Source organism: Notamacropus eugenii, chromosome 1 (assembly GCF_028372415.1).
Source record: "Notamacropus eugenii isolate mMacEug1 chromosome 1, mMacEug1.pri_v2, whole genome shotgun sequence".
NCBI lineage: Eukaryota > Metazoa > Chordata > Mammalia > Diprotodontia > Macropodidae > Notamacropus > Notamacropus eugenii.
Genome location: NC_092872.1, coordinates 583,147,148 through 583,157,190, shown reverse-complemented (window position 1 = coordinate 583,157,190; position 10,043 = coordinate 583,147,148). Strand labels below are relative to the sequence as shown.

At 37.6% G+C, this 10,043-nt stretch overlaps 1 pseudogene; it reads left to right on the top strand.

The window, feature by feature from the left end:
* The first annotated feature begins 1,430 nt into the window (after window positions 1-1,430).
* LOC140520498 (peroxisomal trans-2-enoyl-CoA reductase pseudogene) lies at window positions 1,431-2,551 on the top strand (annotated as a pseudogene).
* The last annotated feature ends 7,492 nt before the right edge of the window (window positions 2,552-10,043 follow it).

Sequence of the window (10,043 nt, the reverse complement as noted above, 5' to 3'; positions counted from 1 at the left end):
ACACACTATCTATTGTACCACCTAGCTGCCTCCAAAGCATCTAGGTCAAGGGGAGGGGAGGGGGGAACTTGTGGCCTTAAGGTTCTTGACAGAGTCCAAGTTTTACAGAATAAATCCTTTTATTAAGGGGACTTATTCTGTGAATTTTGGATTCAGTCAAAGGGCAAAACTTGAGGACTTTAGAGGGTCACATGTGGCCTTGATACTACAGGTTCCCCACCCCTGATCTAGATGTGTCTAAACTGATCCTCAAAAGAAAAAAAATATGTCCCTAAAAATATACATTAACAAAAGCAGAAAAAGAGTGGATTAATAAACTAAATATGCAACTAAAAAATAGAAAACCAACACATAAACCTCAAATAAGCAAAAAAAAAAAAATGGAATCTTCAAAATTAGAAGAGAAATAAATTAGTTCAAAAGACTCTGAACTTATCTACTAAACAAAATATTCCTTATATTAAAAACCACAAATATTTGGAAGGATATTTAGTACTCATATCTGTACCATGCCATTGTAATAAAAATGACAATACTATCAAAATTAATTTAGGACCTATGGTAGATCAATCAAATGATCAAAAAAACAGTTTATGAAGTCAGAGAAAATAATAGCAAAACTGATGTGGAGAAAGAAAAAATATCAAGCGAAATAATGAAGAATGTAGAAATGAAAGGGGAAGAATATCTCCAGACCTCAGATTTATAAGGCAGTAATTATCAAATGTATTTTATACAGCTTTAAAATAGAAAAACACATCAATGGAACATAACAGAGAAGAAAGAATAAAAAATGAATTGAATTCATCAACCTAAGTGGTAGTGAAGTAAATAAAGCATTGAACCAGGAGTCAGGAAGACCTAAGTTAAAATATGGCCTCAGATACTCATTGTATGACCTTGGACAAGGTATAAAACTGGAATGACAGTAGCACAACTCATAAAATTGTTATAAAGTCACTATCTCGTTCTCCAAAGCATTTCTTCCAAACCTTTTCATCCCTCTCCAAACCTTCCATGGCTCCTTCTCCCCTCACTTTCTCAATTAAGATGCAGGAAAAATGGAGGCCATTCATCATGACCTTCCTTGTCTGCCCCCTTCCTCATCTCCTGTCTCTCAGATGCATTCTGCCACTTTCTTCTCCTTCACCCCTGTCTCACATGATGAAGTGGCTTCACTCCTCATCTAGGCTAACCCTTCCACTTAATCAAGTGATCCCATTCCATCCTATCTTTTTCCAACAGATTTCCCCCTCTCTTGTCCCCATTCTTTCACTTACTTTCAATCTTTCCCTCTCTACTGTCTCATTTCCTGCTGCATACAAAAATTCCTATGTCTCCCCACTCCTGAAAAAACCCTTACTTCAGTCAGACTGGTGTGCCTGTCTGTCTGCCTGTCTTCCTGCAGGCCTGGGATCTTTCTCTCTATGGGCCAAAGACAAATCAGATGATGGAGACAGTGGCTAAGATCAAGAGTTGCCTGGCTGCAGGGCTATTGCGGAACCAAGTGGCTATCGTTACCAGTGGTGGCACAGGCATTGGCAAGGCTATAGCCGCCGAGCTGCTGTACCTAGAATGTAATGTAGTTATTGCCTCCTGTCAATTTCATGTATTAAAATCTACGGCAGAAGAGTTGAATACTTCCCGCCAGACCTCCAACTCAGTCATTGTTACCCCCAACCAATGCAATATTAGAAAAGAAGAAGAGGTTAACAATTTGGTTAAGTACATTAGCTATGCATAGTAAGATCAATTTCCTGGTGAACAATGGAGGAGGTCAATTTTTATCTCCTGCTGAACTCATCACTTCAAAGGGCTGGAATGCTGTGGTTGAAACCAAGCTGACTGGTACTTTCTATCTTTGCAAAGCAGTTTTCAAGTCCTGGATGAAGGAACATGGAGGGTCTATTGTAAACATCATTGTCATATTAAGTCAAGGATTTCCTAAGACTGCACACAGCAGAGCAGCAAGAGCTGGGGTTGAAAATATGAGCAAACTTTGGCAGTGGAATGGGCCCAATATGGAATAAGAATCAATTGTATCAGTCCGGGAATCATTTATCCCCCAACTGCCTTTAGCTACTATGAAAAGGCTGGAGAGACTCATATAAACTATATCCATCAATATTGCCCAGCCAGGAGATATGGTGTTCCTGAGGAGATCTCTTCCGTCGCATGTTTCTTGTTATCTCCTGCAGCTTCATATATTATGGGACACACAGTGGTTGTAGATGGTGGTTTAACTTTGTATTCCAGAATGGCGGCGGACATACCAGACCATGACAACTGGCCTGATGGACTATGGGACCTTTCTGTCAAAAGAATGAAAGCTGCCTTAGAGGAGAAATCCAAACTTTAAACTGAGGAAAGTAAAACAATGAAGTCTTTTCTACTTTCAACGAAAAAACGAATTTTAGCATTTTCATGGGATATATAATTTTTATGGAAAATTACTTACTGCTTTTAAAAATTGATAAATTGTATCTTGGCACAAAGTGTGACTTCAATGACTTTAAAAATATGCCTTGATAGATGAGGTTTGGGGACAAATGGGGGTCATCCAAGCCCCTACTGTCCCTAGATCGTTGTCCTGGGTACCTTTGTGCAAGTTTCAGATGGCTTAAGTATGCTGAGAGCGTGTGAGGAAGTATTTTAAGAAGAAAGAAAAATATGTAATTTGATTCAATAATTAATAGCTCAGTTAAATTTGAGATGGCCCTGTCTGAAGGACACCAGCCCTCACTTACCCTGCTTCTTGGCCATTGTCCTCCTATTCTTTTCTAGCTCTTGTTTGCTTACCCACCTTGCCAGATTTGTCTCCTCTGGGGTAGTGCCCTCTGCTTAAAGATGATTGCCCAGGCTGGCTGTCACCCTCTGTCCAAGACCATGACGCATCACCCTTGTGACCTGGCATTGACCAAGTTCTGGATTCTGACTAAAGAACCAACCCTTAGAATGGGACCTCTTGAGCAGGATCAAGTCTATGGCCAATCTGAGCAGGAAGCAGTTTCAGAAGCTGTGACCTTCATCCTTTACCCCAAAAGAATTTGGATCCCATTTGTTTGAGGGGGTGGGGGCTGATGGGGTGTTTGTGCTCAAACCCCAGCCCTAGGATCATGTATTGTTTATTGTTTTATCATTTTTCAATTGTTATGTGTTTTGTCATCTAAAATATCTATACTATCATGTGCTATGTCTTAATATCACATTCCCTAAATCCCTACCATGCTACTGGCTAAAGAGAGTATGGTATGTTACTCTACTTAGTGGAGCAGGAACAGGTTTGGGTATAGTAAATAGTGTAGATCTTGAGACCTTAGCCATCAGACTTCAAAGTGGTGGAAAAGATAATTCCTTGTTCATTACAAAGCATATATAGCTTGATGTAGAGAGAAAATGTGTAAAGACAATTGAGTTCACAAAATGAAAAATGGTGACGTAACATGTTTTCCCTATACATACAAAAGACCAAGTGGATTTCATTAGAATTTGAGAACTTCAAATGTGAAGATACTTATTGTGTGGGAACCATAATGAATGATCAAACCTTCTCATCTTGTATGATGTGTTCATTTTATGTTATCCCTTCTGAATTGTTATTTTGCTATGCCTTACATATATGGGAATTATGCTGATCACTAAAATAATACTCATTTTTTTATCTGATTGTATTATTACTAGCAATGGTAAAGTATGTACTATGATCACTAGATAGTTGGAGCCCTGTCTATTGGATCACTCATCCAATCTCTGTGATATAACCTTATCCCTTGTTTCTAATTTCTCTGTACTTCATGCTGCTTGAAAAGAATTGATTTTCTCCACTTTCAGGGTGATCTTTCCCCTGAGCCAGTGGATGATGTTGGGCTTTCTTGGGCACCTACTTCTTTACCTTTACCTTCTACTTTATATACCTTTACTTATTTCTTCTAAGGAAGTAAAAGAGATATTAACAAAGAACCAGAAATTTGTAAATCAACACATTGATATGATTTTCTATTCAAATACAAGTTGCCCTTCAGCCTATGTAATTAATATGTCAGATCTTGGGGCTGAATGAAGGGTTAATGAAATATAAAGATCGTCTCTGTACACTTATAGGCCTACATGACTACATATGTTGTCCTTTCTCCTTGGAACAGGGGCCGAATTCCCAAAACTGAAAGATCAGCTTTTACTTGATCGATTCCTCTTCCTGGAAGAGTTGGCCACCCTTCTAGGACTATGTATACTCAATCCTGTTCCCTTTGGAACAGACATTTTGCCTTATCAAGCATAGATGTCTTCTTCCTTTGAACTCTGGTGCAGTCCACAGTAGCAATATATCCTGTGCTGAGTCACAGAGAGCCCTGGTGCTGAGCCAACCAGGTGCTAAGTCACATGGGTAGCCTCTAGCACCAAACCATCAATTGTTATATTACTCCATGTCAATTTTTTTTTTGTTTGAAACTAGATATAATCTGGAAAAATTGCTATATTCTTTGGATTCCCACCTGGGATTTTTCCCAACTTGGAGTCTGTGGGCTGAAACCAAGGAACTCCCCAACATGTGAACCCAGATCTTGGTGCTTCCCTGGTTTAGTGATGTATGTAAATAATCCTATTATTCTGTTAAGATTTTTCTTTATCTTACTATATTTTTAATACTGCTTTATATTGTCCTTATGTGCAGAATGATAGGCCAATTAAAAAAAATGCCTTGACCTATATGTCTTTTTACTGTTTTTAAAATGTTGATGAAGATTAGAAAAAATGTAAACCTCAAGTGATCACCTTTCCTGCCTTGATCCTTCTTACATATTAAAATGAGGAATATAGGGAAAGATAAAAAAAATATATATTTGTTTGCAGTGCATTACCCCTTTTAGTAGTTGGGTAAAGCAAAAAATAAGTTAAAAATGATTAATGTCTTCTTTTCCTTCTTAGATTTGTTGTATAGCCCCCAAATGAGAGATCAAGTCTGAATATTATGGGACTGGATGTTACAAGCACATTTACACAACTCAGTTTTTTTGGGACAGCAGTGTCTGCTTTCTTTGTATCAATAAATGTTACTTTTAAAATTTTTTTAAAAACCCCTTATTTCATCCTTATCATTTTATATCTCTTCTACCTTTTGTAGTTAAACTTCTCAAAAAGGCATCTGCAATAAGTGCCTCCAGTTTCTGTTAAACTTTGGAATTTGACCTTATCTTATTTTTACAGAATCTGCTCTCTCCAAAGTTACCAGTCATCTCTTAGTTGACAAATTCAGTGGCCTTTTCTCAATCCTCATTCTCCTTGATATCTCTGAAGCTTCTGGCACTGTTGATTCGTCTCTCCTCCATGATGCTTTCTTCGCTATAGGTTTTTGGGATAACACTCTCTCCTGGTTTTCTTTCTACCTATAGGAATGCTCCTTCTCTGTCTCCTTTACTGTATTCTCCTCCCGATCATATGCTCTAACCATAGGTGTATCTTATGGTTCTATCTGGGCCATCTTTTCTTCTTCCTCTATCCTACCTCACTTGGTGATACCATCAGATCCCATAGATTTAATTACCATCTCTATGCTGTTAATCCTCAAATCTACTTTTCCTGCCTCAGTCTCTCTCCTGACCTCCAATCTCACATCTTCAAGTGCCTTTCAGACATTTCAAATTGAATATCCACTAGACATCTTAAATTCACTATGTCCAAATACAATTCATTGTCTTTCTCCCTGAACCTTCTCACCCCACTGCTACTTCCCCTATTACTGTAGAGAGCAGCACCATCCTCCTGGACTTTCAGGATTGCAACCTAGGAGTCATACTGGATTTATTCACTATCTCTCACCCCTGATATCCAAGCTGTTGCCAAGTTTACCAATTTCACTCTTGTAGCATTTCTCCAAAACACTCCCTACCTTTCTCTGACATTGTTACCACTCTTGTATGGGTCTTCATCACCACCAAGGCATGCCTTAATTATTGCAATAGCTTGTTGGTGGGTCTACCTGCTTCAAGTCTTTCTCCACTCCATCCATTCTCTATTCAGCCTCTCAAGTGATTTTTTCTAAAGTGCAGTCTGATCATGTCATACTCCTCTTTCCACCCCTCTTCCAACTCCTACTCCCAGGAAACTCCAGTGGCTTCCTATTACCTATGAGATCAAATACAAAATGATCTGTTCAGAATTCAAAACCTTTATAACTTTACTCCCTTCTGCCTTTCCAGTCTTTTTATACCTTATTCCTCAACACATAATTTTGATCTAGTGACACTGACTTCCTGGCTGTTCCATGAACAAGACACTCCATCCTTTGGTTCTGGGCATCTCCTCAGACTGTCCCTACTGCCTGGAATGCTCTTCTTTCTCCTCTTTGATTACTGAACCTCTCTGATTTCCCTCAAGTCCCAAATAAAATTCCACCTTCTACAATTCCCACCCCTTCTTAATTCTAGTGCCTTGCCTTTCCCAAGTGTCTCCTATTTTTACTGTAGATAGCTTGCTTTCTATATATTTGTTTGTATGATGTCTTCCCTCATTAGATTGTAGACTCCTTGAGGGCAAGGGTTGTCTTTTGCCTCTTTCTGTATCCACAGCATTTAGTGTCTGCCACATAGTAGGTGTTAAATAAATATTTATTAATTTATGGATTGATTATTAGATTCAAATTGTGTAATCAATATAAAGTGCTCTGCAAACCTTAACATGCCATATAAATGTTATAAATGCTATTAGCTATGACTAGGAGGTGAAATTTTAAAGAAATATGGGATATAGGTGTCTACAAAAGAAATACATCTGTGTAATCCAGGCTCACCTGGTCACGCCCAGATCATCTAACATGGATGTACCCCTAAGAGAGCTTACCTAGGTACACCCATATGTCCTAAGATGGAGGCACTCTTCATCCCTCTCCCCCCACCAGATTCATGGGTACTGCCTCTGTTAGTTGGCTATATGGCTGGAAAGTCTGCTTTTGAAATTGGTGAGACTAAAACAGTCAATCTTTTTCTGGCTTGTGCTCTTTCCTATGTACTCCTTCCTGCTGCACCCAGAAAAAGAAAAACAGAGTGAGGGGACTACAGATCAGACTAGAAGGAGGGGAATGACTTCCTACCTTTGTTCCCTCTTTTACCCTACGACTCCAAGAAATGTACTTGGCTGGTGTTTGTTTCTGTTTTATGTAATAAAACATATATTTTCAGTTTCAGTTTTAGATACATGTAATTATTCTTACAGGATCACAAGTTCACGTCCCTTTGAGTTTGAGTCAGTATTGCCTGCAGGGTGATGCAGCCAGCCAACCTGGTACAGAAGCCATGAGAAGTCAGGGTGCCTGGCAGTTAGCCTGAGTGGGGATTATGCTATACAGTATGTCTGTATATTTGTTATTATAACTTTGAAGTAAATATTCCTTTTTAAAAGCTAATTGGACTGTTAGTGGTTAAATGTAACTGGGGTATAGGAGACACATTGCCCCCTTTACACTTGAAGGAACACCATTGGTGGGAGCAAGAGTCAATGACAGAGAGCCTCCATACCCCCAACTCTGTTAAAAGTATCAGGGGATGCTCAGGGTGGAATAAAACATAAATGACCTTCAAGTAATAGGTGGGGTCAGGGTGGCTAGTGTTACATATCTATCTATCTATCTATCTATCTATCTATCTATCTATCTATCTATCTATCTACATATATGTATATAATTTCAGTTACATGAAATGGAAAAGTTCTTCCATGAACAAAATTGATGCTACTGAGATAAGGGAAGCAGTCAATTGTGGGAAGGGGTAGGAAAACAACTTTGCATTTTTATTTTTGCCAAATATTCCTGATAAGGGTGTTGTGTCTTACATGTACACATGCATATCTATACATATATACTCACATGTATATGCACATACATATATACATATGTACATGTGTGTGTGTATACATACATATACACACATTATACATCTATACATACAAGTAACATCTAGGACCAAAAGCCATCCATCTCCCAACAACAACAAAAAAATTAGTCAAAAGATATGAAAAAGAAGTCTTAAAAATAATCACAAACTATTAAAAACCATATGAAATAATATTTTAGACTAACAATAAGAGAAATACAAATAAAAACAAAGGTAAAGCTTACCTCATATTTAGCAAATTAGCCAAGATGACAAAAGATGGGAAAAATCAAGAATATCTAATACTGATGTATTGCTTTAAGGTTTGCAAAGTCCCTTACATATGTTATCTCATCCAATAGTCATTGTTGGAAGGGTGGTAGAAACCTAGGTACATTAATATATCATTAGTAAAGCTGTAAATTCATCCATTAATTATGGACAGCTATCTGCAATTATGAAAAATGAGCGATTAAAATCTTTACACCCTTTGACACCAAAATTCCACTAGTAGGTGTGTACACCAAGGAGATCAGTGACAAAAAGAAAGGGCCCATTTAGGACAAAATATTTCATAGCAACACTTGTTTTAGTGACAAAGCAATAGAAACAAGATGGATGCCTATTGGTTAGGGTATAGCTAAACAAATTGTGGTACATGAATGAGTGGAATATTACAATGCTTTAAGAAGCAAGAAATGTGATGAGCACTTAAAGCAGCAGAAGACATGAGCTGCTGCAAAGTGAAATAAAAAGAAAAAAAGCAGTAAAATAACTGAATCTGAGTAGGCATCTCCCAACCCCAAACCCTTGCATTGTTGGGGGATTGTAATTGTGGAACACAGCATATACCATCAGATATTTGTAAAGACATTTCAATAATTCTAATATTTCTCCCTTTTTTGTTCACATATATGTGTATGTATATATAATATATATGTGTGATAAGTGTATATACACATACATATTTGTGTATATACATATGTAGACTATACAGATATAGATAGGATGATTGAAAGAGAGATAAGAAGGAAACAGTGAGACATATGGAAAGTGTGAAAATAAAAGATATAAACAAAAGTGTATTTTTTTTAAAAGATAGGAACTTTAACTTTACCGAAAGCCTTCAAGCAGAGACTGAGGGATTACTAAATTAGAATGTTGCACAGGGATTGCCATTCTGGTCGGACTAGGTGACTGCTCAAATTCATTCCAATTCTAAGATTCCATCATTGTGAAAATGAGAGGTCATGAAACTGAACAATCCAGAGCCTTATTCTGGCTAATTATGATATTCTCCTAATTAAAGAATTCCATAGAGTTACTGGGAGAAAAGTCATTATAAGATGTTGCCCAGCAGAAGTCACTGTAGTTAACTCTTAACCCCAGTTAAAGTATGATCATCTTTTAAGGTTTCTACTCCCTATCTCTAGTGGAGAAAACAAAACAGAACAAAAACAAAGGCTAGTGGCACAAATTGACCTGTCAGCTTGGCTGTAATAAGAGCAGTTCATGGGGGCTTTAGTCTATCAATCAATCAGCATTGATTATGTAGCTACTGTATGCTGGTCACTGTGCTCAGGCAAAAAGACAGCCTCTGCCCTCAGAAAGTTCATAATCCAATAAGGAAATGACATGCAAACCAAAATATGCAAACTAAGCTATATATGGAATAAATACGAAGTAATTAAAAGAGAATAGGCAGTATAATGAAGGGGGGTTGGGAAAAGCTTCCTGTAAAAGATGAGATTTTAGGTGGTACTCGAAGACAGGGGAGTCAGTGCACCCTTAATCAGTCTGGGGTGAAGGTTTTGTTTCCAAGTAGCTTCCTTTCTTTGCAAAGCTTAAAAAAAGAAAAGAGAAAAGAAAGAAAGAATATGTCTACCCCCTCCCAAAAACCCCTGAAAGCCAAAACCTTTAAAATGCAGATTGCAAAAAGAATATATATGATACTTATACACATATATATTCTTTTTGAATATATATGATACTTGAAGTTCCAAGGCAATTTATTTTTTCCCCAAATTTGTTTGTTTTCAGTTTTCAACATTCACTTCCATAAGTTTTAAATTTTTTCTTCCTCCCTCCCCAAGATAGCATGCAATCTTATAGGGGTTCTATACGTACATTCCTATTAAATGCATTTATACATCAGTCCTGTTGCATAGAAGAATTATA